Here is a 6,909-nt window from a genome sequence, read left to right as displayed (position 1 = left end):
GTCAGCAGCATGCTACATGCTCTTCCAAACGCAGCGATGTTTCTGGGCAAATGTCTGCGCGTTTCGGATCTGTGTCGTCAAAGTGCTGGATGTGAACAGGAGATTTCTGCAGATATGAGATGTGCGCAAACATGGAAGTTGGAGGTGGAGGTTCGAGTGAAGTTGCTCAAATCTGTGGGTTCAAATCACATCTGCGCATACACGACGGAATGTGTGGTTTTAGAAATCGCCACATATCTGGCGCACTTAAACGTATTTGAGTCAGTTAGGCGTTTCTCGTCTGTGTGTGCGTCGTAGCGAATTTTAAAATGGCAAACACATGTCAGTGTTCTAGAAAGTTCATCTGCGGATTTATCGAAATGTGTAGGAGTCAGATATGTTTGTGGAAAATTAAAAGCAGGGAATACAACGATGAGGATAAGAAGGAAGCTGCATATAATAGAGAAATTTATGGCAGTGGACCATACGGCAAACAGAGAAATGGTACCTAATTAAAAAAAATCGCTATGAAGGTGAAACGTCGAATTCACTACTACAACAGTAGAAGTAAAGCTTTCCAGATACTTGTAGACTATGCCATGAATCCCTCTCTAGAGTTCAGAACAGAGTTTTACTTTCTGATGCATTCTGGTGGGGAAATGAAAATTTTGATTCAGATGCAAAATTTACTACAGCTCATTGGCCATGTATATAATTTCTAAGAATATAGGTTACTGTGTTTCAAACAAGTATAAAACTCTAAAAATGTTATCTGTAACTTGTTAGAATTGAGACAGCCTACAGTATTTTACTGGTCTTCGTGAAATCGTCCGTCAGTACAGTGTAAATAGTTTCGGAGGTATTGGGTGTGATTACACTCAACATGAACTGCAGTAGCTAATTCTAGATCCTCATAACTCCTGTTGCCAGGAATGTTAACGTCACTGTCAGTCGCTCACGTAGAGAAATTGCTCTCCTCACACAAGTATTTTCTTGTATTGCACAAGGTGTATGAGCGTCGAAAGACAATTATATTTTTCGAAGCCATCTTCAAATAATTACGCCAGTCGCTGGGTTCGCCCTACAACTCGGAAAGTAAATTTATGTGCAAAAACTGTCTTCGCTGAAGCAGCTACACTCCAGACCATTTGCATTGGTCTTTCTGCTTGTCACATTTCGTTTGGCTTTGTTTTGCAACATAAGCTGCAAACACGACCATTACGAAATTTCCTCATTTCTGGGCAAATTAAATAAACTTTTAGGTTATGAGGAGATAGTCACCTGCCTCTGAAACTGCTTTTCTACCGCGAGAGATGGCGGGCGTTCAGTAGACTGGCACTTGTTGAATATACCACATTTGCAGCGATCTGTTGTACACAAAGACTATTGTACAGATACCTTTGCAGGCAGCTCGTTGCATGTGATCGAGCAGTAAGAATATTCGGTGGCTATGCTGTGATGTAAAGGATTTGGACAACATTTGCAACTGGTATAATGAATATAATTTTTCTTTAAATGAGAACTAAGGCGAAAAGAAAACTTAGATATGTTGGAAAGATTCTTGTAAAATTTAGTGCTTCTCTATAGGAAATTCCATTTAAGATGTAGTGAAATCAATTCTAGGGTCTTGTTCCAATATTTGGAGCCACGATAACCGATATCAAACGAATTTAGAGATGTGCTGCTAGGGTCATAAAAAGTTTTACAGAAATGCCTGGGGAATTTAAACGGGAGTTCTTAGAAGGTAGAAACAGTAGTTATCGAAAGCTCTCTTGGGTAAATTTAGAGAAACTGTATTCGATGAAGACTATGTGACCACTATGCTGTCACCATCATATATCTCATGTAGGGCTCACAAAAACAGATCAGAGGCGTTTTATGCGTACATAGACATAAATACATTCTTCTCTTACTCAGCATTCGAATGGAAGAGAAGAAAACCGCCGGCTGGAGTGGCCGAGGGGCTCTAGGCGCTACAGTCTGGAACCGTGCGACCGCTACGGTCGCAGGTTCGAATCCTGCCTCGGGCATGGATGTGTGTGATGTCCTTAGGTTAGTTAGGTTTAAGTAGTTCTAAGTTCTAGGGGACTGATGACCTCAGAAGTTAAGTCCCATAGTGCTCAGAGCCATTTGAACCATTTTGAGAAGAAAACCCATAATATGACTAAAATTTATCCTTTGTCATGTACTGTACAGTGATGTGCAGAGCGTTATACATAGTAATAGATTTTGATGTCAGTGCCTTCTGTCATGCCTAGAATTTATTGCGCTAGCGTCTTGGATGTGCTTTCTTATATGGGTGTAGTGTGTTTTCCCAGAACCCTTCCAACACTCTATTCGTCAGACGATAGCATGGTTACCTGGCGAGGATTGCCTGCTAGCCAGACACACACATGGTGCATGTAGTCTCAGTGAGCGAGCTGCCCGTGTGTAGAATTAGGAAGGCATGTGATCTATCTGATTTGGACTAAGGGCAGATTGTGATGCCCAGATTCCTGGCATGAGTATTTCGGAAACTGTACGACTTGTCAGGTGTTCGAGTAGTGCTGGAGCGATTGTCTTCACCATGGCAAAACCAAGGTGAAACCATGTCCAGATGTCTTGAGGCTGCCCGGGCACCCCTCATTACAGGTGTTGGATGTCGTAGGCTGGGCAGACTGGTAAAAGAGGAGGGTCGGCCAACTCGTGGTGGAACTAACATAAGACTTTAATGCTGGGCAGAGTAGAAGTGTGTCTGAACACACAGTGCACTGACCATTCCTTATGATGGGCCTCCGCATCTGGTAGCCCATGCTTGTGCCTTGTGTTAACCATTGACAGTTTTAACCGAAATGGCTGCATGACCCTCGGTTTGGATTTTAGTGCAATGGCAGATCATTGTACAGTCTGAGTAATCCCGATACCTCTTTCACCATGCCGATAGGAGGGCATTAATCCATCGTCTTCCAGGGGCACAGCTCCTTGGCACCTGGATGGCAAGAGGGAGACATGCTGGTGGCGACTCCGTTATGCTCTGGGGAACAATCACTTGGGCAGACCACGTACATCCCTTCATGACGATCTTGTTTCCTGACGGCAGTGGCATTTTTCAGTAAAATAATGCACCATGTCACAAGCTTAGGGGTGTGATGGAATGGTTGAAGGAACACAGTGGCTAGTTCCAGTTGCTGTGCTGGCCCTCCAACTCGCAGGTCCGATCCAGATCAGACACCTGGGATGTGATTGAATGTGGGGTCAGAGCTCACCCCCCCCCCCCCCCCCACTCCTACCCGCAATGTATGGCAATTAGGTGACTTGTAGTAACACCAGCTCCCTCCAGCGACCTACCAAGGTCTCATTGTTTTGATTCTACGGTGTGTTGCCGCTGTTATCTGTGTCAAAGGTGGATTGGCTATTAGGAAGGTGGTCATAAGGTTTTGGCTAATCAGTGTATATTTTATGCGATTGTACTACAGTATTTTTCCTTTAATGTTAGTTAGTTTAATGTTTCATGGATCATTTGCATGATAATTCGTAACGATGTGGAACAAATCATTTTACTTACAGATCGCAACTTAATTTTTAAATGTTGCTATATGCTGAACATTTATTTATTTTTAATATCTATAGATGTTAGTTAGTCCTACCCACCACCTTTTACACATTACAGTAACAGAAATTCTTCTACAGAACAGATGTTATAAGGAGAAACTTTTTTAGTTTATTTTTAATTTTTACTTTCGTATTTGTCAGACATTTTATATCCCTGGGGAAGTTATTTTTTTGCTGCGTTTTTCGCCCTGTTGTTACTGGGTAGTATCTAATAGTGATACTTACCCTATCTGATAAATCGCATAGTATCAATTTATTTTCCTGTAATTATTGAGCTGTCTTTTGCAACCATGAATTCGTTCATTTATTCACAACATTCGCACACTAATGTGATATGAGGAATATTGTGCCACTAACATACGCAACTCTTAAATACAGCAAGAAATTTGTTAAAGAATTCATGTAGACTATAAACAAGAAAAGGAACAGGTCAAATCCTTGTAGGCTCCCATATTTTACTTTATAGAGACCAGAATTTTTATTTGACTAATCAACTACCATTTGTTTTCTGTTAGTCAAATAGAATTTCGGTTATAGTAGTGCTGCGTCAGTTATTCTATAATTTTCGTATGTCTTGATTAGTATGGTGTATAATTTGGTGTCAATGACCTTGCTTAGCTTTGTTCTTAACTAGTCAATAGCATTACAGTGGTAGCGATGGTTCACTCGGCTACATGCGTGGATGACATCGTAGAACTTTCCCTTGTGTTTATAGTTTATGAATTTCAAGCTTTATTCTATACATATTTTTTTTATCAGTATGGTAAGCGCATCGTGTAGTAGTATTTAAGGGATAAATCATAATATATCAGGCGACTATAATTTTGATAAATTAAAATATATCCATAATTAAGGGGATTTTCCGCCTTCGTAATTACGCTCAAGTAAACATTAAACAGTGGGTCTGTATACCCAATGTCATAGATAACATTGATCGTCAGGTTTTGGGTAATGTGTTGGCGCCCCTGTTTTTCGCGTTCCGTGGCTACAGAAGGGGTGTATTTTTCCCGCAGTTTTAATGTTAGGTGTAATGTGTGTTGTTTTCATTCGTCCGTTTGATCGTGTGATTGTGTAAAAACAATATACGTATCGCATATTTTTCCCTTTAGCTAGATGTTGACAAAACACAGTGTGGAAGTGAAGATGATACCGAGTGAAATTGGTGTTTGTGATTAAATAACAGTTCTCTGACATCTATTAGTATACAGTTGAAGGAAAGATAAGACTGCATGTTGTATTTGAGGTAATGCCATATTTGAGGTGACATTAGATTCATTTGAAGCTGAACATTTTGCGTTAGTTGCGTGTTTTGCAGATGATCGTTCATTAGCAATCGTTTATGACCCATATATATTGATGTTCGGCAAACACGAGGTATAAACAAACTTGAAATTGGGATAAAACTGATCTTGCAGCAAATGGGTGTTAATTTCATTGGTGTCAGACTTCAAGTGTTTTACGTCAGTAAATGTAAAAACAAATGACGCTAGAAAACTCTTTAACTTTCGTTTGTATTGTGAATCAGTCTTGGTTGTCAACAACATACCTATTAATTAATGTAAAATTATTAAAGGTACCATTTGTTAGTGATGTTTTGTTCGTGTTTATTACACGTGCATCGTAATCCAGACTTTGGTGTACTCCAAAAAGCTATGGAAAACGGTACTCCGTTTCTGAACCCGAATTTATAAATTTAACATTCGACGCATCACGATCTTTTATCGTTTATTCAGTTCGTACAGAGCTGCTGCTACAGCGCCCACGCATATAGTGTTTAGTGTTGTGTTTTATGACAACAAATTTCATTGTTTTTCCTGTTCCGCATAGCCATTTATTTGGTCAGTCGTTCTTTGCGTTTGTTATTTACATCACATTTATCTTATGTTGGAGTTTGCTGGATTGTAGAAAAAGCTAGGTTAATTATGTATGATATTGACATAAACGTAAAATGATTTTTTAAGAAATCAGCATACACAAAGATGACCATTTAATAGTTAAATGGATGTCGCATAATAGCCCTAAAACCATGAGGACATAGGCCCTAGTTAGATATTTATGTAACACCCTTGGTACCCTTCACCCATAAATGTGACAGATCTAACTAGGAGGTATACAACCTTGAGTTGAGGTAGTCACTGAGTGTGGAGGAGGATGAGAGTGGGTTTCGTGTTTCTGATGTACTTAACAATCTATGGCAAATTTGAGTTTAAAGAATGCCAGTTACATGCTCATATTATTGCACAATTTCTGTCCAAATACTTCTTTGAGGAAGCGAGTTTAGTTTAAACTACCATACATAGAAGCATAATAGGTATACAAAAATAGATAACTATCCACTAAATACAGTACACACCAACTGGTGGTCAGGCACATAACTAGGCGGAAGATCAGGTAGTGTGTAGGGCCCATCAGTAAAGTCCTTTGTCAATGTTAGTAACATCATACACAGCTGTTACTGCTGCCTGGTGGAATGAGATCTAACAAAATACTCTGCCACTGTTGCCTCCCAATGCTAGTACTTGGTGGATAGCAGTCTACCGTCTTATACACAATTCCATTCTGGAATTTTCTGTTGTATGCGTAGTAGCTGCGTGGATTTGTTCAGTCTGTTTGGAAGTAGTTCCATACAGTTAACTGCAATGCTTGCACTGTAATCACATCCTGTTTTATAACCTTTTGTTTCTCTTGTATTCTTAACATTTTCAGCTTTGAGTATACAAACTTGGTATAAGCTACACTATTGTACAGTTGTCACTTTTTTCTAACCATAATATTTCATGTTAAATAGGCTCATCATTATTCTGATTCATCACTAGTTGTGCTGTTCTGTATAGTAGTTAGTATCAGATTATATCATTAATGAGGGACGTCAGATTATGATTTATTCACGAACTTTTAAATTCTGTGAAACTGGTGTCCCTCCTGGTGAATAAAATAATCATACAACTTATGGGAATGCAACTGCATGGCATCTTTGGCAGTTGTAAAAGATGTCACCTGGCTACAATCCTATAAATTGTTTAGATCTTGTGAAATCTTCTCATCATCATCTGGGGAAGCAATATGAAAGACATATTTTCAAGAAACAGCATATGAGAGACTAGTGCTACCTATTCTACACCATTGCTGTGTTGTATGTTTCTTTCCAAGCAGACGCAGAACCTATCAAAGAAACCTTGCAAACGAGATTAGTGAGTTATGTGCAGGGGAAATTATTTTTTTCCTCATTCTGTAGGTGAATGATTGAGAGCTAGGATTGTCTGATTTTGGTGGATACTGGTATAATGTAGCTACCAAGTGTTCTCTGTTGCCATACTGTTATGTTCTGTCCCCCTAGTT

The 6,909-nt window shown here is 39.4% G+C and overlaps 1 protein-coding gene across 2 annotated transcripts in view; it reads left to right on the top strand.

The window, feature by feature from the left end:
* Positions 1 to 4,539: 4,539 nt before the first annotated feature.
* Positions 4,540 to 6,909, top strand: part of LOC124619907 (sister chromatid cohesion protein PDS5 homolog B-B) — a 188,039-nt gene continuing 185,669 nt past the window's right edge. For both annotated transcript variants that reach the window (XM_047146541.1, XM_047146540.1), the window contains exon 1: positions 4,540 to 4,813. The gene's annotated coding sequence lies outside the window, so the exon portion shown is untranslated. The remainder of the gene's footprint in view (positions 4,814 to 6,909) is intronic.

Source organism: Schistocerca americana, chromosome 6, assembly GCF_021461395.2.
Source record: "Schistocerca americana isolate TAMUIC-IGC-003095 chromosome 6, iqSchAmer2.1, whole genome shotgun sequence".
In the NCBI taxonomy this organism is placed as follows: domain Eukaryota; kingdom Metazoa; phylum Arthropoda; class Insecta; order Orthoptera; family Acrididae; genus Schistocerca; species Schistocerca americana.
Note: the sequence above shows the minus strand (reverse complement) of the source record. Positions and strands in the feature narration are given on the sequence as shown.